General features: G+C 37.0%; 1 pseudogene; it reads right to left on the bottom strand.

The window, feature by feature from the left end:
• LOC125148655 (sterol-4-alpha-carboxylate 3-dehydrogenase, decarboxylating-like) overlaps positions 1 to 24,925 on the bottom strand; it is a 96,062-nt pseudogene extending 71,137 nt beyond the window's left edge.
• Between the last annotated feature and the right edge of the window lie 344 nt (positions 24,926 to 25,269).

Below are 25,269 nucleotides of genomic sequence, written 5' to 3'. Positions count from 1 at the left end.
GTTCAGGGACAATGATTAGACTCAGGAAAAGGTTATCTCTAAATAGTATTCACTTTTTTTCTGTACTAGACCTCAGGAACCTGGGCTAGTATGTTGGATGAGAAAAGCTTCATAAAGTAGCCATCTAATGAAGCCGTTGTATTATTATAGAGATGCACTAAATGTGAAAGCAAAAATGGGGGTTTTAGAAACATTAAATACAGATATTTAATGGGCGTGTTTGGGCGTGTTTGTGTATGGGCGTGTTTGTGTAAAGATTGCATTTTTAAAATTTTTGTGTATTGCATTAATTGTGTAACTATATATCACATATATGTGACTATATATGTATTATTTATATATATACATGGTGTGGTATGGTTACATACTATGTATATAATTCATATAATACTTAATTTTCCTTATGGTTCTATTAGCAAGCATATTTTTTCTGTCAGTTGGCAGATAAGGAGAAAATCAGAGAAAGAGTTACGTTATCCAAGGTTTATCTGCATACGTCATATCGAGAATGATGACATGAACTGCACTTGTCAGTAGGAATGAATAAAGAGCTAACCCTCAGGATAAATAAATGACTGAAACCACCAAGTGGAAGATGTGGCCAGTCACGACTATTCCTAATCACTTGAGGAAAACCTCTGACATTCTCTTGAACCTTAAGGGAGAAATTTAAAATAGCATGCCAGTGATTCTGTTGCAGGACCATGGTGTATCTGAGACCTACTATTTTATTAACAGTTATTATGACTCTATGAACTGCCAGCTGTTGCAGTCTGAGGAAAAAATATTGCATTCGACAACTGATGACACATAGAAGAAGATGAAAAGGTGATTCACTGGAAGGCCAGAAAATGTGAAAGTGTTAAAAAACAACCACCGTGCTGATAGGGGTGCCACAAAGGGGCACCTGAGCCAACTAGAAGAGCTTCCAATCGTCAAACCTACACCTAGTTAAACAACAAGATAAGTAAAGTAGTGCTGGATCACGACCAAAGTCTAAAATAAATATCCACGGTTCCATAATGATATAAATAAGTTAATGGCTATGCAAAAAAAAAAAACGAGGAAGAAGATGCCGGCCTCTCATGAGAAGTATTTCAAATGATCTATGAAGACACTCTGTTCTCAAGAAAGTGGAGCAGAATGTTGCAGTCTTCAAAGATGGGTTGCACATAATGACTTCCTGCCAAAGACTACAGTATTCTTTTTTATTTTTTAAGTTAGTTTTCTTTATTTTTGAGAGGCAGACAGAGACAGAGCGTGTGTGGGGGAAGGGCAGAGAGAGAGGGAGACACAGAATCCGAAGCAGGGTACAGGCTCTGAGCTGTCAGCACAGACCCCGAAGCGGGCCCGAACTCACGAACCGTGAGATCATGACCTGAGCTGAGGTCGGATGCTCAACCGACTGAGCCACCCGGGCGCCCCCCAAAGAGTACAGTGTTGACAGGGGGATAAAGGAAAACATTACAGTGGGAAAACCTGACAAACATGACCCTTTCCAGGTGAACAAGGTCAACGTCAGCAGAGGCGAGTCATGGTCGTGGTATGTATCCTTGATGTAATGATAACAAACGGCACTTTATCTCTGAGGTCGTTCTCACATAATCCTAGTCTAATCATGAGGAAAACGGACACGTTCCAATAGATGAGGATCCTACATAATATGTAAGTGTCGTCTTCAAAACCATCAAGGTCATCAAAAACGGGGTAAGTCTGAGGAACTGACCTTTTCAAAGGAAGCTCATGGAGACATGACCACTAAACACAGTGTGGTATCCTGTACAGGATCCTAGAACAGAAAAAGAACATTAGGGAAAACTAAGGAAATCTGAATAAAGTAATAGCTTTAGTTAATCATGATGTCTCAATATAATTTCGTTTATTGTGACAAATACACTATTGTAAGATGTTCACAATTGGTGAAACTGTGTGTTGGGTGTATGGGAACTCTCTATACTATCTTTATAACTTTCTGAACATCTAAAAACTATTTTAAAATGTAAAGTGTATTACCGGGGCAGTTGGTCAGGCATCTGACTCTTGATTTCAGCTCATGATCTCACTGTGAGGGGATCTCACTGTGAGTTCGAGCCCCACTCTTCATTGTGGCATTCTGCTTGGCATTCTCCCTCTCTATGCCCCTCCCCTGCTTGAACTCTCTCTGTCTCTCTCAAAATAAATAAGTAAATAACCTTTAAAGTATATTATCCAAAAAAAACATGAAAATGTCTGTGGTATGATAATAAAAAAACAGGACATGTAATTATATTGAGTATGACAACTGCCTAAAAATAAAAACAGGTATTAGAAAATAAAACATAGGAATACAACAAAATTTTTGTGATAGCTGTGCTTATGTGGTATGACTATGGTAATTTTCCCCCTGTATCTGTTTGTCAATTTTTAATGATATATATTGATGTCATAATAAAAAGAAAAGAAAGGCAAGATGTTTCATGGATCAAAGAACCAAGAAGTGCATGTTTTTTAGATGTAACGATGTATAGAGCAGTGTTCCTGGCAACGTTCCTTTGAAAAAAACGTACTTAAAGGAACACACAACACTGGAGAGATCATTATGATGAAAATCAAAGTAAGAATAAATCAAAGTGCAATTATATTTCCAGCTAATGCCTCTACTTAATAATTACCTCATAGAATAATTTTCCGTTTTTGTGATAGTTCCAGACTTACGTAAGAATTTACAGCATGAATTGTATCTATACAGAAAAGGTCTGTGAACGCATCCTGTATACAATATTGAGTGGTAGCTGCCGCAAGTTTCTGAAGCAAAACCATCATCTTTCTTTATATGTTAACATTATACAATCATAAATAGGTTCATTTTAAAGTAGATGTTGACATGCCTCATCTTCACTGTTTACACGCCTTCGCACACATGCAGGGCAGTTGTAAATGAGACTCAATAATAGTAACCTATATATTTATAAAGTCTTTTGATTGCTACATTAGTTCTGATAGTAGACTACATAAAATTTCTTAGAAATGATATATAAACAGTGTGGGAAAGAAATCTTGGAAGCCTGATATTCTTTACCATAGAGGTTCATTATAGGGAGAAACACTTCGTAACTACATAAAAGTATGTCACCTAAGTAATTTTACCTTATTTGAGAATGTGTACCTCAAATATTTATTTATGAATAAATATCAGAAAGTTAACATAAAGACAGCTAAGTGATTATCAGGAAGCACAATTAAAAAAATTTTTTTAAATAATTGATGACTAAGATACATGAACAGCTAACACATGAATTGACTCATATTTACATCTAGGACCGAGAACTACCAAATTCATCTTTATTAATTTCACACCTTTTACATATTGAATATCAAAGATATTTCAGCTCCAATTTTACTTCAAGCTTTAGAAACTCATATGTGTTTTTAAATTTTTTTTAACGTTTATTTGTTTTTGAGACAGAGAGAGAGCATGAATGGGGGGAGGGTCAGAGAGAGAGGGAGACACAGCATCCGAAGCAGGCTCCAGGCTCCGAGCTGTCAGCACAGAGCCTGATGCAGGGCTCAAACTCGTGAACCACCAGATCATGACTTGAGCAGAAGTCGGACACTTAACCAACTGAGTCACCCAGGCGCCCCTCATGTGTGTTTTTAAATGAATGTGTGATTATCTCCATTAGAATCACTTCAACATAATTATTTTAAAGGTGATTTTTTTTCCTGGCCAAATTCATTTCATCACCTAGTATATTGCCTTAATAATGTAATAATGAGCATCATCCTTGCTGCAATCAACAAGACAGTGTGGTGTGTTCTTTTTAATCAAAGATGTCACAAATGAGAAAATTAGATACTGAGTTCGAAAATGGATTGTTTTCATTATAAAGCTATTGTTGACACTAACTAGATTGTGTATGCACAGCTATATATCAAAGCATAGAAATCCACGTCACAACATTTGACGATAACTGGCTGACCTTCGGGTCTCTTTTCAGCTGTCCAACTCTGGCCTTTGTAGAATATGCTCCTGAACTCGCAGCATGCACCTGATTGCCAAAAAACTACATGTAATGAAAGCAGCTGCTGGGATGCCATAAACTGTTTCACCAGCCAGAGATGACAACCTCTTAGAGGCACTGAAAGCTTTAATGGAAACAATTCTGTTTACTTGCAGGAAGCAAGACTTCTTGCTTGAAGAGACTAATCAATCCTTTTATTTGATAGAAAATTTAATTGAAGACAACATCCAGAGGTAAAAATATGGTTCAGCTAGCCACTTCTTTTGCCATTCCGTCATATTAATTGGGATTGTCCTCGTATTTTCATTGTTGAATTCGCTTGACAGAATCACTAAATTACATTAAAGTTGTTTAAGCATGAATTTTGTGAGAGGCAATCTTTTTAAATTTGAGCAGTATGTAGGAAGCATGAAGCTGATATATTAGAAGGATAATTTCACAATTCTTTAACAATGCAATATAGCATCTACTCCCATCTACCAGTGAGGTATGACACTCACCTCATGCTCATATCGGTAATGTGGGTAATTTGTTTTCAAGCAAATATTTACTCTGAAGTTGACGTGGAATGTTTATTAATAATTTTCTACTATGTTTTCTTGTCTCCCATGAGAAGGGGTGGAGTGTTTTTACCTCTTTTGTATATGCCCAATTGTATAGTTAGCAGCATGGATCAGTCAATAGATTGCAGGGAAATGTTGTTTCAACAATGCAAAGAAAAAAACAGTATCGAGGAAAAAAAGCCCCTCCTTGTGTATTACACCATTCCATCACTTCATTAGGCACTGTTTCTAGAACCGTACACTGTCTCCGTGAATTCTCCTAGTGTGGTTGCCATACCCTTAAACTCTACTTATGGACAATTGGACAATACTCCTTCTATTGAGTGTCTGACATGCAGGTGTGACGTGCTTTGTTAGTTGCCTTCTACGTACACAGGAAAGAAACTAGGGAGTCATCGAAGGGTCCTCTGTGCTCTTAATATCAAGTCCTGAATCACTTATCTCTGAAATATTTTTCGAACATGGCTTGCATTTGGTTTGTTTTACTTCAAAGCTGTGTTGTTTCATGTACAGGCTATACCACCAGCCGTTACACTGTTATTCCGAAGTTCTCATTGTGATGAAGTGACCTACCTAAAACTAACATCTATATTTTAGCATCATTTTGAAGTGTTATACCTATTTCCAATATACTGGCTATAGGTATAATCTGAGCTTCCTAGCATAGTTTGCAATGACCTCCATCATCTGACTCCTTTTTACCTCTACCTCTGACCTCCATCCTATAGCCTTCCCTATGAAGAATTTCACGTAGCATACATTCGCTTCCTGTTTGAATTCCTGGTTCCTCCATGTTCTCTGATATGTTGAAAGGATCCCATATCCCTACTCTCAGCTTTAGGTATATACCTCCTCCCCTAAGGGCAGTATTCCTGAGAGCCTTGACCTTCACAAATTGCTTACTTTTCCTAGGCTATAATGCATTTGTTTTCTTCTATCATTGCCCTTATTATGGGTTGTGTACCTCACCCGCGAGTTTCTTAAAATGAGGACTACATCTTATTCAAGTTTGTAGTGCCAGTACTTAGCATGGCACCAGACACATACCAGTGCTCATTAAACGTTCATGGGTGGATAAATGCATTTCAGCTGTAGAATAATTTTTTGACCTATGCTTTTTGTCTAAATCTTTTTTTCAGGATGACCAGATAAACTGCTCTCAATTAATCATGAACTTTCTCCAAATTCATAAGCAAATTGTAGTCAGAAAAGTCCACTGTGGATGGTACTTATTTGAGAATAATGAAGTCAGAAAAAACTTGGCCAGAAAGAATGCCCAGACCCACCGCAGGGCTGCTGTGGCTGAAGGGCAGGCCTGAACTGCCTAGAGGCCTGAACCCCACTGCAGAAGAAACAGGTGTCTCTGCCACTCTGGTTCCCAAAAGGTCTGCTCTCCCCATCTCACTGTGTTCACAGTTATGTGACTGGTGAAATGCTAAATGACATGGAAAATCTTGGGCTCAAAGGGAGTTTAAGGGATGTCATTTTACTTTTCCAACCCTCACATTATATGAACACAAGTTAGAAGACCGAACGTGTTGAATGAGCTACGTTATATATTATCTGATACACCCACAAAATGTACACCTGAAAATTTTTTTTCTGAGCCAATAAAAAATCAATCTGTCAACAGCCTACAACTGTTTTCTCTGGAACCTTGGGTGCTAGAAAGAACAAAGGCAGAAGTCTGAAAATCATGGAAAGTTTCTGCTGGCCCCTATTGTTGACTTTCAAGGGGACCCCAAAATCTCATTTCCTCCTCTTTTCAATCCCTTATTTACTATTATTCCATCCACAGTATTAGGAAGTGTTGATGTGGACAGGCATAGTCTTAAGAATGCATCTGGACCCCAAATGGGCATCATCTCTTTTAGAGTCCCAAAGTTTTAGGAATTTAGATGAGTGTGATTCACTCTCAGCAACTTCCCAAGCTGAGGAGAGTGATTTCAGCTCTTCTGTGAAATTCCAGCACAAGCTGTTTTCCAGGATGCAGGCATCTAGGGGACTCATTCATTCCTTCCTCAGATACTGAGGTACAATGGCACTGAGGCCGCTTTTGCTTGAGAATGGATCACTGGCTTCTCAGGCTCGGATGGTTGGTCTATACAATGACTATAGTGGCATTTAGAAAGAAATACTGTCTCTTTTCTGGGATTATGATTTTCAGGATGCTTTCAGAGAACACATTGTTTTCCTCCATATTTTATTGGTAAGTGCCAGTGGTCTTATAGGAAAGGGAGGTCACTTACACTCCCTGCTAGTCTAGCAAAAACACAGACTTCCACATGACTCAGGTTGTGTGTGTTTATGAGGAAAACTACACAACAGTAATGACTGATTTTGTCAGGATTGATCCTCTGCTCACAGATTGTTCTTATAGAAGGGGACTAAAACCATTGTAGGTGGTTGGACAAGGATATGAATCTGTGTGGTCAGAATTCTGTTCCTTTGGCCAAACAGTACTGTCTATTGTTACTAACATTGTATGTATTTACTGGATTCCTCAGTCCAGAGTCCTTATGCTTGCTTTAAAATGCATCAAAGTGGGGAAATACGGCAAACTAGCCAAAATAATATAGCTTCCGTGTATGAAAGTATACCTACACATGTCAATTTTACACATGGAGCTCTCCTGGGAAGTTTAGGGTTTATAATAGAGCTGCTATCTAAATGCACCTTGCCACCACTCACACTCAAGTGCTTGTGAACTTAAATGGCAATTATTATCTGTGGACTGTAGTTGGTAATTAACCATATACAATCTTCTGATACCTGTTTGGTTGTTGCCCTGAATTGTCACTTAAATACTTTGTTGATGTTTAATTTTTCATCTGTTTTTCTATATTATCTTTCTAACCAGAACAGGGCCAGAATTTTTTTTTTTTTTTTGATATCCCACACTGCCTGGCCCAATTCTGTGGAATTGGGGAAGAACACAATAAATATTTACCAATGGATCTCTTATATGGTGTGGACTGCTTCCAGACAGATTGAATCATGATGTGGCAGAAAATGTTATATCTCTCAGGGTGCCTTTAAGACTGCAACTCTGATTTCATCTTTCTCTTCAGTTTCTTTAATTTCCCAACAAGACAAGAGCCCTGAGATTTTTATGTGCATTGAAACATTGAAATATTATATACTAAACTAGTACCACTGACTATCTCTGGGTGGAGTCTTCATAGGTAGCTTTAAATGTTTGTTTTATACTTTTCTAACACTTCCCCAAATTATTATGCATCAATTTTGAAATGACAAAAGACATTTTAATTTTTAAATGAATAAATGATCATCATGACTATTCTGGTTGTTTTACAAAGAAGAAGTCAACTTAGTCTCTGCCTTTAAGGGGTATTAGATTTATTGTTTTATTTAACTTTACACTTGTCTTTTCTGCAAGGGTCTTTTAAGGGTGGATACAGATTATGCTGTTTTAAGTGTGGATACAAAATTTTGTAGTGTTATATAATAGACCACTTGACCTTTCCTTTCTTTTTAAGTTTATTTTACTTATTTTGAGAGAAAGAGTACGAGTGGGGGAGGGACAAAGAATTAGGGAGAGAGAGAATCCCAAGCAGGCTCTGAGCTGTCAGCACAGAGCCAGATGTGGGGCTCGATCTCACAAACCATGAGACTATGACCTGAGCCGAAATCAAAAAGTGGCCACTTGACTGACAGAGCCACCCAGGTGCCCAGGCCTTTCTTGACATTAGCAAACTAATCAGACTTGCTTCATTTGCTACCTCACTGAGAATATTTATAAAATTCTTTGAACTATTTTTATGAAGATTATATATAAATGCAAAATCATTATATAAAATCCCATTATCTATATAGTCATGATCTTGTTTTAGGTATATAAAAATATACATGTGACTGACTTAATAATTTTTATTCATTCCTGTCCCACAAAAATAAAATGGTTTCTGGGATAGTAAAGGGAACATAATCTTTATTTCTTCACAATCCTCTTTCTGTAAATCTTTGTGTAAGTTTTGCAAATAATTAATTTAGAATGCTTCCTGAACTAGAAACCACCAAACACATGCAAAATGATGGCATCTCTAGCCTTGAGGAGCTTACAGTCTTTTGCAGACAAGACATTTCCATGAAATATTTGGCCATATCTTCCTATATAGTTGTTGAATCAATACTTAAATGACATCAGTTTGAAGGAGCTTTAAATTACCACCCTGCCTGAGGTACTTACATCACTCTAGCTGTTTGAAAATCTTTTTTAGTCCTAGAAATAAATGCAGTAATTTTGGTTCAGGCAGTTGGGGAAAAAAGCACAGAAGTTCTACTATTAAACAAGTAATGATGACCTCAATAGCAGAATTTTGGGTTAAATACATATGAGCAAAACATGGAACAAATGCATAAAAGAATAAGGACATCAAATTAAGAGACACTGCATTATTATTTAAAAATAAAATTAAAGATACACAATTTCAAAGAATATGTCTTTAGCAAGATTCATTGGAATTGTGGATCTTGGAACTTTTAAACAAAAAGGAATGATGAGATTGATTGGCCCATTTGTTTTTTCTTTTGAGGAAAGTAAGGGTAAGGAAGTTCAAGGTCATTCAGATCTCAATATCTTTGTACAATGTTCTTTATGAACAAATATATTACTCTTCTTTTGATTTACTTTTATTTTGTATATAAGACTATTTAACAAATAAATATATGCACCTAGTTTAAAACTCAAATGTCATTGTAAGGCTTATAACAGACTCAGCAGTTTCTTTCTCACATCTGCCTGTCCACCGGATTTCTTGTGATTTTAATTACAGACTTATGTTAGTTCTTGATTTCTTCCAGTATCAACATAATTATGGACTTCCTACCCTCAAATTTGATGCCCCCCCCCCCTTAGGCCACTTCCTCTACACACACATTGCCTTTCCCCCAACCTCCCTATATGGTTATATAGATTCAGTATAGATCAATATTCAGTTATTACATTATTCTGACTTTGTAAATACTGTTCACAATTAAGCCACATAAAAGGCACTAATTACATTTTCTTTCCTACAATGATCTATTTTTCCTAGAATTAATAGTGCTTGCCTGTGTTTGCTTGGTTTTCTTTGTGCCTGTTACTACTTTATCCCTCAACATCCACATAGAACTGTAAAACTTCCCCCAAAATATCAGGAGATACAAAAAGGTATCTTTTAATGTTTTTCTTAGAGATTATGACAGAGTGATTGCATTCATTGCCCCAATTTTTCACACTGCCCTATCTCCACGCCCTTTGATAGAAATCTTATATTGACTCTGGGCTTGGCCATATGATTTGTACTGGCCTCTAGGAAAGCAGCAAACTTGAGACAAGGAGCGGCTTGACAACGTGATGGTGCATTTCTGCTTGCTCGCATAAGATTATTCCTTGGTTAGTTTGCTGCTAAAATATGAGATAAATATAACGAAGAGCCAAGGTGTCCGCCAAGACCATTATAGCACAATCAGCCTCCAGCCAACCTACTAGCTGACCACATGGATGAGTAAGTCTAGCCAAGATCCGTCTGGCCTATCCCAGTTATGCAGAACTGCTCAGCTGCTCTGTAAACGTGTTGGAAATGGCAAAAGATTTTTTTAAGCAACCAAGTTTTGGAATGGCTTTTACTCAATAATGATTAATCAATACACAGATATTATTTCGAGGGCCTTTAGCCTGGATTAGTGACATTTTAAGCCTGCTGCACAGCTGCCATCCTGGGATCCCCATTACCATCTTGGAAATTTGTGTTGCCAGTGTCTCTTACTCTGGAGACCCTTTTCCCTGGGTCCCATATGTTTTGCGTTATTCCCTCCCTCATTTCATACAGCACATGTTCTAGCAGCATTTTAAGAAAGGGTAATAGATGGTTACAAATTTTTTAGGGCCTAACAAATCTGAAAATACTGTTTTCTGTCCTTTAGAATTAATTCGTAGTTTGATCAAACAAAAATATACCTTCAAATCATTATTCCTCAGAATGTCGAGTATATTTTTCTCCTAACTTCTAATGTTGTTATTTAAAAAAAAAGTTTTTTACCCTTTTTAAAGCTTTTCAGCTCTTATTTTCATTTCAAAATTCAGAAATGTCATGGATGCTTTGCTATAATTTTTATTGCATTTGGTCTGCTTTGGTATGAGGTTTATTTTATTTATTGTTTAAAGCACTTAATGGATTACCACTATCTGGAAATTGATAATATTCAGATCTACTTATTTTTTTTAAATATATATTATTCCTTTAATCATTTTTCTTTCTGTATCTCCTCCTGTTGAAACCTACAGTTTCAGGATATCAACTCTTCCGAATTAAGCATTTATTTTCCCCCAATTTTCCATCTTTTTATTTATTTTACTTTATTTCCTGGGGATTTTTCAAATTCTACTTCAACATCTCCAATAGATTTGAAAATATTTCTGCCCTATGGTACTTAATTTCTAAGAGCTCTTTCTCATTCTCTGAATGTTTCTTTTAAAAAGCACTCTGTTCTAAATGAATGTATATCTTCTTTTATGTCTCTAAAGACATTAAAGTTTAATGTATATATTTTTTTATCCTCTTCCTTCCGTTGTCTTTTTTCTCTTGAGTCCCTTGTTTTCTGTTTCTTTTCTTAGGCTTCTGTGCTCCCAGTTGGAGGCACTGTTTGATGATCTTTGAAGGTTAATTTATATTTAGATTGACACACTAAAAGCAGATAGAAAACTAAATACTTGAGTAGATCTTGCTGATGTGAGGCTTCCAGAAAAGTGACGGGGCCGTGACCCGGCACAAAGCTGTCAGTACCTGTGTGCATTTGCGCTCGGGTTGGTTATTTCTCCCAGAGAAAACTCTTTCAATTGTATGACTGGAAATTACACATCTGCTGTGTTGCTAAGCAAAACGAGGGGTTGGGGTTTCAGGATTTAGTACTAAGAAACTTGTAGTTGATTCATTTGCAGGGTAGACCCCCCTCTTTCCCTAGCTCCCCTCACCACCACTTCCATCTCTGGCTCATGTTGCAGAATCCATAGTTTTTCCTTCATACAACATTTTCACATAGGAAAACTTTTGCCTTTTGCCACACAGGCAAGGGGTAATTTTGTAATTGAAGGGACTCAAGAAGAGGATGTGGGGTTTTAACTGCACCTGATAGTGACAAGCAATCAGGTATCTTGGTTTTCTTTTGTCCTGCTCTTCAAAGCTTCCCTCGTGCCTTCATCCCCTAGACTTTCCCTGGTTCCAGGCAAGAAATTCCACTGCCTTGCGCAGGTCTCCCTCTTCTTCGTTTCTTCTGACTTGCTAGTTCGCTGCCATTTCTGTATCTCTGCTTTTCAACTTGCAAAATATGAAAGACATCTCCCATCTCCCATTATGTTTTCCCCTTTCTTTGTCCCTCTGGGTCTATACGAGTATTTTAAAATTTTTACTATCATTTTTATAGAATTTGGGAAAGGGGCTTATGTTTTCTAGATGCTGTATTTAATTTATTAAAACCCTGAATACGTGACTTTAAACTTCAAAATATACATAAAGATTCACATAATGATAAAATAACCCTCTATTACTGTAGCTAAACAAAGAAGACCTTAGGAATAGCAATAATTATTAATTTTAAACTATAGAAAAATACTAAATATTATGTAAAATGATGTGTTTTGTGAGTCATAGGAACTTTAAAATGAGGTAAATATTTCATGTGTCCCTGAAAATACACATATTTTTAAGATGGATTAATTCCAGGAAAACAAATGTAGTAAAAGCTTACCTGTTAAACAAGGTCAAACTTTCCCACTATGAAATAAACGTTAGTTTGGCTTACATGTATATTTTCTAACAAATTTGGGAGCAGTGACCATTCTAACGAACTATTATCTCTGTAAATAATGTTTTCTCAGAAGCTAAGTTAATGAGGTAAGTCTTGGTCATCTGCTCATTAAAGTTCTAAAAATAGAGCAAGTGATAAATGTGGTGTCAGAATTTCCAGGCCAGGGGGAAACCTGTAAGACTAACAGTGATCAATGCCAAACTCCAGCATCATGACACTGCATATTCATTTAACAAACCTCTTATCTGTTAATTACTATACTTCCTTGGATTGAGATGATTACACTTTCTGTGAAAAACCTATGACTTTTGGACTTTGTGTGTGTGTGTGTGAGCATTTGTCATTTGCTGAATTTTATAGGTGATCTGATGTGGATTCCATTTTCCAAAACTATGAAGAGACGCCATTATAATTTCACAGATAAAGGGAATAAACTTCTCAGTAAAAATTTACAACGAAGGAAGATCTAAGAGACACAATTTTGGGGGAAGAATTCAGTGTAGTAACCTTCCTGCCAGTGGACTTTGTTCTGTTGTGCTATTATGAGATCTATTCACTTATTAAAAATGTATGCTCTACAACCCATCTCCTCTGAATTCCATGTTCACTGAACAGCTAAGGGTTGTGAAGTTAGCATAGCAATCAGGCAGTCCAGGCTTGAACACCTACTCTGTATCAGGTATAATGACCTTGAGAGAGTTAATCACTCTGACACTATATACTCACCTGTTAAATGGGAACAATGCCGTTTGCCTCTAAAGAATGGAATCTGCGCATAGGACTGGTTAGGATGTATGGGTAAGCACAATGTCCCATGCCAGGCACGCGTCAGCTGATCAGTCAATGCTGGCTTCTTCCCACAGTCAAAAATATATGCATAAAAAATATACAAAGCTTGTAACAATAAAAACTAGATAAATGAAACTGAACTAAATTATAAATTCACATAATTTAGGGTGTAATAAACTCAGTTCTTGAGTCCATTTTTCTCCCGGGGAGTAGGCAGATTTCTTTTCTTTTTTTCTTTTTTTTTTTCTTTTAAATGTATTAGTATTTGAATCAGTTGTTCTCACCAGTTAGCAGAGGGATTGGGTATGTGTCAGAATCAGCTGGGAAATGTTTTCAAACTTGATGCTGCATTCTTAGCGATTCTGATGTATCAACATCTCCTGTCAAAAATTCACTGTTTTAGGAGAAGGAAATAATCAACAAAACTGAAAGGCAACCAATGGAATGGGAAAAGATATTCGCAAATGACATATCAGACAAAGGGCTAGTATCCAAAATCTATAAAGAGCTCACCAAACTTCACACCCAAAAAACAAATAACCCAGTGAAGAAATGGGCAGAAAACATGAATAGACACTTCTCTAAAGAAGACATCCAGATGGCCAACAGGCACATGAAAAGATGCTCAACGTCGCTCCTCATCAGGGAAATACAAATCAACACCACACTCAGATATCACCTCACGCCAGTCAGAGGGACCAAAATGAACAAATAAGGAGACTATAGATGCTGGAGAGGATGTGGAGAAACGGCAACCCTCTTGCACTGTTGGTGGGAATGCAAACTGGTGCAGCCGCTCTGGAAAGCAGTGTGGAGGTTCCTCAGAAAATTAAAAATAGACCTACCCTATGACCCAGCAGTAGCACTGCTAGGAATTTACCCCAATGTTTATAGCAACACTCTCAACAATAGCCAAATTATGGAAAGAGCCTAAATGTCCATCAACTGATGAATGGATAAAGAAATTGTGGTTTATGTACACAATGGAATATTACGTGGCAATGAGAAAGAATGAAATATGGCCCTTTGTAGCCACGTGGATGGAACTGGAGAGTGTGATGCTAAGTGAAATAAGCCATACAGAGAAAGACAGATGCCATATGTTTTCACTCTTATGTGGATCCTGAGAAACTTAACAGAAACCCATGGGGGAGGGGAAGGAAAAAAAAAAAAAGAGGTTAGAGTGGGAGAGAGCCAAAGCATAAGAGACTGTTAAAAACTGAGAACAAACTGAGGGTTGATGGGGGGTGGGAGGAAGGGGAGGGTGGGTGATGGGTATTGAGGAGGGCACCTTTTGGGATGAGCACTGGGTGTCGTATGGAAACCAATTCGACAATAAATTTCATATATTGAAAAAAAATTCACTGTTTTAGGCCTATGTAACCCAATCCTTATTAAGATCTTCTGAAATCACATGTCAGAAATGTGAATTACTATGGAACCATACTTGCTTTCAATTATGTTTGGATAAATGACAAAGTCCCTTCCACTAATTTCATGGTTTATGACGGTATGTAGTTTCTTAATCTAAGTACTCAGGTATTCATTGTGTGTACCCCAGGGCCATGGAAACTGCAAATCCTGAATAGATGTAAAAGGGCAGAAAAAAAAATCTAAAACGTTCCTTTAAAACTTGACATGGCATGGAGCGCCTGGGTGGCTCAGTTGGTTAAGCGTCTGACTTCGGCTCAGGTCATGATCTCGCACTCCGTGAGTTCGAGCCCCGCGTTGGGCTCTGGACTGATGGCTCAGAGCCTGGAGCCTGTTTCGGATTCTGTGTCTCCCTCTCTCTCTGACCCTCCCCACTTCATGCTCTGTCTCTCTCTGTCTCAAAAATAAATAAATGTTAAAAAAAAAACTAAAAAAAAAACTTGACATGGCAGCAAATGAAAAATCCTATCTGTTTACAATATTCAGATAGTGTCATAATGTTAAAATTAATTCACTCCATTTTACCAATTTGTAAATCACAGAATTTCTAAGTTAAAGACCATTTATTTTTACTACTGCTGCTGCTACTACGAGTAGCAGTTGTGCTAGTGGAAAATACTTATTGAGTTATTACTATGTGCAAACTCCTGTGTTAAACAACTTTTCCTGCATAATTTCATCGAATCCTTCCAACAGGGGAATAGTTCCTCTTGAGAGGAATCCAAGGTAGCATTTACGGCTCCTGACCTCATTGAACTATAAAGAATATAGGTAGAATTCCTACTCCATGGAAAAATCTTTTAAATTAGAACAATTTTATGTCTCAGTTTCCAGGCTAATATTTTTACTTTTTCTGAAATTATGAGATTGTGATTTCCCTTTCTACTCTGGTAATTGCCTTCTTACAGTCTTCCAGTTTCTCTCTTTTTCTCTTCTAGATGCTAAGTGCAACTGCACCTGACCCCCCTGTATTCGGTGTACAATAGCCAAGGATTATGCCGTCCCTTGTGTTGGATTTAGCTCTAGTCTTCAATCAAATGCCAATTTAGCTCTTTTGGCCTTGGTGCCACATTCCTATCACATCACCCATATTATACTTCTTCATATTATGCTATGCTGAAAATTACTGGTGAAAATACATATAGATATGTATTTGTAATATCCATATCTCAAATTTACATACAGTTAATTACCATTTATATAAACTTGTAGAAATGATGAGTATGATATAAAATTAATAAATCTTAAAAAAACGTTTTATATTTTCTTTGAAGAATGTGACACAGAAGCTCAGATTCTCACTCATTCCATCCTTGAATTCTTCTTGACTTCATTCAACTGTGAGTAATTTGCAAGTTGGTTGAAGTGCAACTAGAAACATACCAAAATAAATAAGCACAGCCAAGGAAAGTTGAAAAACGGCACTCTATTTAACTCTACTAATATGGGTAAAATGAAATGCCATTCTAATAAAATTCTTTTAACTTTTTAAAAAATTCCAACATGCCCAAGTACCATGACAGGAAGTCATAGTGTACATTCTTGTAGCGAGTTTATGCATATAAGTAATAGATGTTGGTGAAGAGTCATTTGCATGGCTATGTGGAAGCTAAAGGACACAGAAACTGTTGAAAAACAACAAGAGCTGATGATCGCCAGAAGAGAGATGGGTGGGGGATGAGTGAAATAGGTGATGGGGATTAAGAAATGCACTCAGTCGGTTAAGCATCCGGCTTTTGAGTTTGGCTTAGATCACAATCTCACTGTTGGTGAGTTCAAGCCCCACATCGGACTGTCTGCTGTCAGTGCAGAGCCCAATTTGGATCCTCTGTCCCCCTCTATGTCCGCCTTTCCCCCACTTTCACTCTCTCTCTCAAAAATAAATATTAAAAAAAAAAAGGTGCACTTGTGATCAGCACTGGGTGATGTATGGAAGTGTTAAATCACTATATTGTACACCAGAAAATAATATTACACTGTATGTTAACTAATGAATTTAAATAAAAACTTTAAAAAATAAAATAAAAACAGTGCTTCCAAAGCCTCAGTAACTTGCATCATTTTAATCTTTTTATCATTTTCCCAGGTTATTATAAAGGAAGATGAAGACTCACATATGAGTTTCCTTTTTTAGAAATGGCCAAATAACTACAAAGAAAGTGTTCTATAAAAGACTTATTTTTGGCTTATAAAATTATGTACTTTGGACAGAACTGGACATTTAGACTTGGTCTCTGACCCCTCTATTGCTCAGGAAAAAAAAGAGAATTTTTAAAAAGAAAAGACGAATTTAGGTTTTTTTCTATTTACCCAAATATTGTATTAGTTGGATGAAAGTGTATTTATATCTTAGATGATGCTTTTTTCCCCTATTAGATTAATTTTTCTGAAAGGATCTCTGCTTTTACAGTCTTCCTTTCAAAATTATGTATGAACTTCAAAAAAAGGCCTTTTCAGCATACCTCTTTCTGCTCTGTATAACACTGCATTTCATCCATTATTCCCTGGTTTATCCTGGCTATATCAAAGGGATGTTATCTTATGAATTCTTTTATATATATAATATTTACTAAGTGTTATTATAACTTTGACACTGTCAAAAATATTCTTATATGGAAACTAAAGTGCAAACTGGTGGAAAAATATCTGAGAGTTGACCAAAACCCATCATTTTTCTTTATTATATATTTGTTTTTCTGGATTGTCTGACTTTATCACTTTGTATTTACCTATTAAAGTATTTGTCTATTGTATATAGGTAAGATGAGAATCAATTCTTTAGACATTAGGAACTTCTGAAATATTTTCTGTCAGTTGTATCCATGGCATTTATTTATATAATTGGAGATAAGAGATCACAAGTAGTAATTTAGAAGTTAATGCACAAGGAGGTGGGAGACAGAAGGTGCCCAACACAGAATGTTGAAGTCCAACCCTTGGCACCCATTATTTTCCTCTTTGCCATATTACCTTTGCCCTAGTCTCTCTGTGTTTGGTAAGTTAGTTTCTTCTACTTGTCCCTATTGGCTAGTGATTCAAAGAGGGATTTGTTGGAAGAAGTGATTTCTTTCAGGACGTTATTTTAGTATGCCTAAAAGAAGAGAAAAATAAAAGTGATGTTTTTCCCTTAGTACTCTCCATCTCATCTCACTTGGAGCTGTCAGGGACACATTATGGTAGCTTCTGAAAGTGTTTAAACACTTACCACCAGCACTCTTTCTTCATTCCCTAATTTATTTACTTGTGCAATAAATATTAACTGAACATGCTTACTTTGTGCCAGTAAACTCTGAAGACAGATAAATACAGTCAGTTTTTACCCTCAAGAAATTTGTACATTTATGGTGACAATAAGCATCAGTACTTAGCCCTTCATTGGAAAACTAGGGATGATTTCTCGGAGAGATAACGCCTGAATTTACTCTTCTGTGTCAAACAACTGATGGTTAGACAAAAGAATAGGCCAAAAATTTCAAGACTGGAAAGCAACATAAACTAAGGGCCTAAAATCTAAAACAATTTGGTATATTTCAAAAACGTCAAGTCTTATAATGCTGTTGTATCACAAAGTGTCAGCCAGAGAATGACAGATGATGAGGTTAGCTAGCCCCGTAGCCAATAGTCATGAAATGGAGAACTTTGTGTGCCATCTTAAGAATTTTAGAATGTATCCACAGAGATAAAAATCACTCGTTTGTTTTTTTTTTTTTTTATCTAGGGAAGATAATTTGTCAATTTGGCATTCAAGACTGTCAATGTAATCTGTTATGTGGAGGATGGATTTTAGAGAAAGTGGAATTTCGGAAAAGAGAACATTTGGTGTGCCTCACTAATAATCTAGCATGAGTTTGTTGAGACTGGATTGTGCCAATTTTATCCTTCTTTAAGCTAAATTTACTGAGCATTTTCTTTATACCAGGCCATATCTGAAATCCTGGGAACACAGAGTTAAGCAAAACTGGACATAATTCCTATTCTCATGAGATTTACAGCATAGTAAGGAAAACAGATTTTAACAAAGTAATCACATAGATCAGGAATTGGCAAACAATAGCTCCCATGTCAAATCTGGCCTTCAGCTTTGTTATGGGTTGAATTATGTCCCCCCAAAAAGGTATGTTAAATTCCAACCCCTGCCCCACCATACATCAGAATGTGACTTTGTTTGGAAATAGGGGGTGATCATGAGGTGTTAAAATGTTAAATGAGGTCATTTAATATGACTGGTGCCCTTATAAAAAAGGGAAATTTGAACCTAGACCTTCAGAGAAGGAAAGTAAGGTGAAGATACCCAGGTAAGAGTGGCTTTGTGTCTGGAGTGATGGATCTACAAGCTGAAGAAGGCTGAGGATTCTTGGCCAACTCCAGAAGCCAGAGCAAATAAAGGAGTTATTCTCCCCTAGAGGTGCTAAAGAGAGCATGGTTCTCCTGCCACCTTGATTTAAAACTTCTAGCCTTCAGAAATGCGAGACAGTAAACTTCTATTGTTTTTAAGACAATTTTTGGCACTTTGTTTTGGTAGCCCTAGGAAACTAATACGCATCTGGTTTTGTAAATATAGTTTTACTAAAAAACAGCCACATCCTTTTTTTTTAAGTCAATGGAAGAATTAAATTTTTGTGACAATGGCTATTTTGCCAAGAAAGCCCAAAATATTTACTAAATGACTTTTTTACAGAAAATGTTGGCTATTCCCTGGCACAAATTAATGTAATATTACAACTGAAACACTACAGAGATAAATGTGTCTATAAGAATGTGCAACAAGGGAAGGGAGAATGGGAACATTAAGCGAGAGAAATTCTCAGAAAGATTCAAGCCCTTATTGAGTGTTAATCAGATGAAGGTGGTGGAGGAAACATTCCAAGCATAGGGAGCAACCTATGTATCTTTGAGATAATCACTCTAAAGGAAAGCTTTTGAAACAAAGGCTTGCATGGGATTATTTTACAGAAAAGTTATCCAAGGGAACAGAAGTTAGAGACTGGAAGAATGAAACCAAAAAGGAAGGAAATTCAAATCCTGTTGGTCTCACTGGAGGCAACTCATATGAGATATTTCAGAATTTTTAGAATTTTCTCTTTGCGTATCCAAACACTGGCATCGGAGGGGCTTTGGGTAAGAAGTGAGAGATACCTACATGTTTGTATCAGGTCGAGACCAACAGTAGGTACAATCAGATACACCTGTAGGAAGCTGTTCAAAGCATGTATTGACCTGGTCACTACTGCGGATGCTATGAGGAGGGAAGTGGAGCTGAAATGGTGCCTGCTGCAAAATATCCAAGGCAAAGTATGTACAGTCTGAGGCAACATGGTACCATTGAAGTCTAGTGAAAAGGTTTGGTAAGGCTATCGTATAGAAAGTGAGGTGGAGAGCAGCATCAAATGTGACTAGAGGCAAAATGAACCTGGAGAGTTAGGTAGATGCCAGACAAAATAATTTTTTGTTCATCATATCGATAACTTTGTTCTTTTTAAAAATTTTTTTTTTCAACGTTTATTTATTTTTGGGACAGAGAGAGGCAGAGCATGAACGGGGGAGGGGCAGAGAGAGAGGGAGACACAGAATCGGAAACTAGCTCCAGGCTCTGAGCCATCAGCCCAGAGCCCGACGCGGGGCTCGAACTCCGGGACCGCGAGATCATGACCTGGCTGAAGTCGGACGCTTAACCTACTGCGCCACCCAGGCGCCCCTTTTGTTCTTTACCTAAATCCAATATCAAGCCATTGAAGGATCGTAACTAAGAGAAAAAAGCTGACCAGGGTTGGATTTTGTGGAGTCAGCATCAGCTTCAAAGACCTCTGGCTCTAGGTAACCCTGGCTGTAAGTAGTCTGCTGTGGAGGATGGATTGGAAAAGTGAAAGAGTAAAATATGAAGGAAACCTTTTAAGAACTTATCAACGTGGTCTGGTTGACAAAGGATGATAGTGGCAGAGATGGAGGTGGAGAGAAATAGACATATTTAAGATATTTAGTGTTTAGTGGAAAAATTATAGCATTTGATGGTAGATTAGGTTTTGGGGAAGTTGTGGTGATTAAAGAAGGAGGTGTCAAGAATGGTAAACAAGCATCCATCTTGTAGAAATTGATGAATGTTGGTGCCAGTCATTGACAAGGAGACCACAGGAAGAATCAGGTTTGATATAGAAGCTTGAGATACTTTTAAGACATCTAAATCACTATGTCAACTAAGCTGGTGAACATATAAATCTAGTTCTCAGAATAGAATTGGCTGGAAAGAGAAATTTGGAAGCTATTTGCATAAAGAATGTGATTAAAGCCATGTTTGGGGGCTGAAATTTATTGGAGAGTATAGATGAGAAAAGAAGAAGGGTTAGGGCAATTTGTGAGAAATGCTGATATTGATGATCAGATAGAGAAGGATACATTTACAAAATAAACAAAATCGCAGACAGAAAAAAGAGCAGATACAGAACACAGATCTAAGCAATATCTGTGAGATATAAACAGTAGCCCTGGAAATTTATTAGCATTAGAAATGAGTTCAAGAGAAACCAGAAGAATGACAGCTTACGTTCTAGTTTGCATGGGTGGATGGATAATGGCTGAGCTGGAAAAAGGCTGGAGTGAGTCTTAAGCACTTGGAATTTGAGGTGACTGGGAGACATTTAAGTGCACACATTTGAAAATGCTATCATTAAGATTCGTTTTTAGATACATAACACACTGTGCCACGTATTGTTGAAAACATTCTATTTGTATTAATTAAATATAAGAAACAGATACTACCATTGCCTTCATCTTATACATGAGGAAAGAGAGGCGCAGAGATGTTCAGTAATGTGTTTAGAATCACACAGCAGCTAAGTAGTAGAGCCAGATTTTAAACTTAGGAAATCTGGTTGAAGAACATTATCTCTTAACCACTATGTTAAATTGCTTTTACTTTATAAATCTAAAGATAAATTAGAGATATGATCTGGATATATAAATTTAGCAGTAGCCAATACAGGTTGGAGTTAAAATCCTGAAAGAAGAAAAGAAAGCATGAATACAATAATAATAATAGATGATAAAAGAACCCTGGAAGAAAAAGCAATTTATGGAAATGGCAGAATGTATTTTTATTTTATTTATTTAAAAAAATTTTTTAAACGTTTATTTATTATTGAAAGACAGAGAGAGTCAGAGCGTGAGCAGGGGAGGAGCAGAGGGAGAGGGAGACACAGAATCTGAAGCAGGCTCCAGGCTCTGAGCTGTCAGCACAGAGGCGGGTGCGGGGCTCGAACTCACAAGCTGCGAGATCATGACCTGAGCTGAAGTTGGACGCTTCACTGACTGAGCCACCCAGGCGCCCCCAGAATGTATTTTTAGAAAAAGAGACAGAATAAGAATTATTGGAGGAGTCCAAGGAAAACAAAAGAGTAGAGAATTATAGAAGCCAAAGATTTAAACAACGCTTAGAGGGTAGTGACCACATAGAATATACAGTTAGCAAGGTCTCTAACAGATTTAAGTATGTTATATTTTCATGGAGTGTAGGAATCAAAGCATCCCTAGTGGCCTCAAAATGTGCTGCTTTGGTTGTGTGGTAGTAGTAAAAGTGAGTTACTGGAATTCATAGAGTGGAAATGAAGTGAGAAGGTAGAAATAATAAATAAATGTGATTGCTTCTTTTAGTTATTTGTATGAAGGCAAAAAAAAAGGATGTTCAGGAGAATAGAGAGGGCACATGATTTTTTAAAATATAATTTATTGTCTAATTGGTTTCCATATAATACCCAGTGCTCATCCCAAAAAAGAAGGCACATGATTAAGAGAGGTTTTCTTTGAAGGTGAAATAGAGATTTGGATATGTATATAGGTTGCAAAATGAACAGCTGGAGAGTGATAGGATTGATGGAAAAAAGCTCTGGAAATAAACAAAAGATGGGAGGTCGTGATGTCAGAGGCAGTAATGAATGAACCATGCTATTATGAGGCAGGTTGCATTGTTCTCTTACATTGTCAACTAGGAGTGGGGTAGAGATGATGAGAAGATGAATTTTTCTTAAGTTAAAAAGGAAGAAAATCAGAGAGATTATAATTTTTACATTGTTTGCTATAAGTGAAATGGGTGAAGATTGAAATAACTTTCAAGAGGAGAATTTCTGGAATACATGAAAAAAAAATGACAAAGTAAGATAAATAAGAATAAGGAAAATGACTAAATGGACTGGCTAAAATTATAGTTGAAACACTCTGCAATTTTACTTGGTGCTAATCTATATATCAGTTCAGGTTTAATCTGTATACTAGCATTCAATAACCCCGGGACAGTTAATGAAAACAACAACAACAAAAAAATGGGATTGTGTTGTTGATCCAAAGGACCCAAGGGTGGAGTTTTGCTGACTAGGTGCAAATAAAACATAAAGCTGTAGGAAAATGCAAGGTATTATTGCAAGTATTGTTTGGATGCTCAATCACAGATTCTAATACAGAGAAGACAGAAAGAAAACCCAAGTGACTCTATTGGACTTGGATAAAAACCAGGCAAGCTAGAGCCTGAAAATTTCTGATTTGTGCACGGGTTTATTGGGGGTAACATAGCTGTGCAACTGAAGGTATAGTGAAACAATGGCATATTAGAGTTCAAGATTTCTGCAATGTGTTAGTTCTGGTCGTTGGCAAGGTAAAAGACTTAGTCATGAGGGTTGCTAAAGACTGTAGATGATTATTAAGCTAAAAAGATCCAGGCCTTGAAATTTAAGGTTATGATGATGTTTGGAAGCTCCTGTTCTACAGGAGATGACCGTAAGACATCTACCATAAATTTGAATGAGATTGCCTTAACTCCAGTCATATGAGAATACTGCTCTGAGAATACCTTTACATCTTTTATAAGAGTCGTTACAAGGAATAGGGAAAGCAAAGAGTTTAATTCTTAAACATGGAGCTGGATTATACTTAAGTACCCAGTATGCTGGAGTGACCAAGAGAACTGTCTAGCCAGATAATCAGCAGGTTACTCAAATTGGTCGGGGTTAAAAATAAAATCTGATGAGGATTAAAGTCTGTAAAGCCATCAAAAATGGTAATCTCATTTTAAAATAACTTATGTAGAGGCGCCTGGGTGACTCAGTCAGTTAAGCATCTGACTTCGGCTCAGGTCATGATCTCACAGTTTTTGGGTTCAAGTGCCGCATCAGGCTCTGTGCTGACATTCAGAGCCTGGAGCCTGCTTCAGATTCTGTGTCTCCCTCTCTCTCTGCCCCTCCCTGGCTTACACTCTGTCTCTCAAAAATAAATAAATGTTAAGAAAAATTTAAAAAATAAAAATAAAAAATAAAATAACTTATGTAGGTGTTTCATCTAAAGGTAAAAAGTTAATATGACATACAAGCATCTAACTCTGCAAAAACATGCATTTCACATATACCTTGATTTAAACCACAGCTTTGAAGCTTTATAGCTGCTTGACCTTTAGCAAATTAATTAACCTTGGGGATTCCAAGTTCTTCAATTGTTGAATTAGAATAATAATAACTACCCCAGAGTTGTTATCAATATAAAAAATAGTACATCTATCACATACAATATACTTTACATACTTACTTATTCAATACATTTCTATCACATACAATATACTTAACATACTTACTTATTCAATACATGTGTTTAAAATTAAAAATAATAGTACAAATAACACCATATATTTCTTTTTTTTTTAATTTTAGAGAAAGAGAGAGTGTGAGAGAGAGCACATGAACAGGGGAGGGCGAGAGAAAGAGAGAGAGAGAGAATCTCAAGCAGGTTCCACGCTCAGAGCCCAACACTGGGCTCAATCCCACAACCATGGGATCATGACCTGTGCTGAAATCAAGAGTCAGATGTCCAACTGACTGAGCCACCCAGGCACCCCAATGCTAGGATATTTCTTAAAACATAGTACTTGTAATAGGTGTATCTATTCCTCTCAGTTGCCAGGTTAAGATTTATTAACTTACCAAATTCTGTCCATAAATTTTAGATAGTTAGACTTCCTAAACCATTACATTTCCAGGAGTCCTTTAAGTTTTCAGATATATTGTAACAATATTTTTTGAAATATGTTAACATGATGATAAAATGAGTGGGGATAATATAAGGAGGAAATGTTTGTAAGCCTCCTTACATGGTGGGATTGGGGAGGATGGGGTCTGGGAAGGGTGCTCTAGTGATTGTGATCAAATAGTGCTCTTCAAAATAGTTATTTCCCCAGTATACTTCCTTCAGTCCCCTCTGGACCAGGAACCAAGCCTGGAACCTGTATTGGGATGCAGCGCAGAAATCTGCCTCCAGATTTTCATCTTTCTTCCAAAACTCTCCTTCCAGGACCCTGGTCATCGTCTTTCAGCTCTCAATTTCAAAAGGATTTAGCCTGTTCTTCAACAATTTCTTCTTAAACAACTGTTTTTGATTGCCCATTACAAATGGTTCCTTTTTGGAAACTCACAAATACTTATTTTTCTTCCTTGAGTTTAGCTCTTTCAAAACCCAGACATTACAAACACAAATGCTTATTCAGCTTCTTGGAAAAGAGAGGAATGGTACTCTAGACTTTAATTTTCCCCTGATGCTTCCCCACACTTGAAGAATGAATAAAGGCAGTTATTTACTTGTAATGTCCTGCTCAAGGAGGACAACACCAAGTCAGTCTTCAGTACAATGCCATCAATAACTGTGGCAGC

This window comes from Prionailurus viverrinus, chromosome D3 (assembly GCF_022837055.1).
Source record: "Prionailurus viverrinus isolate Anna chromosome D3, UM_Priviv_1.0, whole genome shotgun sequence".
In the NCBI taxonomy this organism is placed as follows: domain Eukaryota; kingdom Metazoa; phylum Chordata; class Mammalia; order Carnivora; family Felidae; genus Prionailurus; species Prionailurus viverrinus.
Note: the sequence above shows the minus strand (reverse complement) of the source record. Positions and strands in the feature narration are given on the sequence as shown.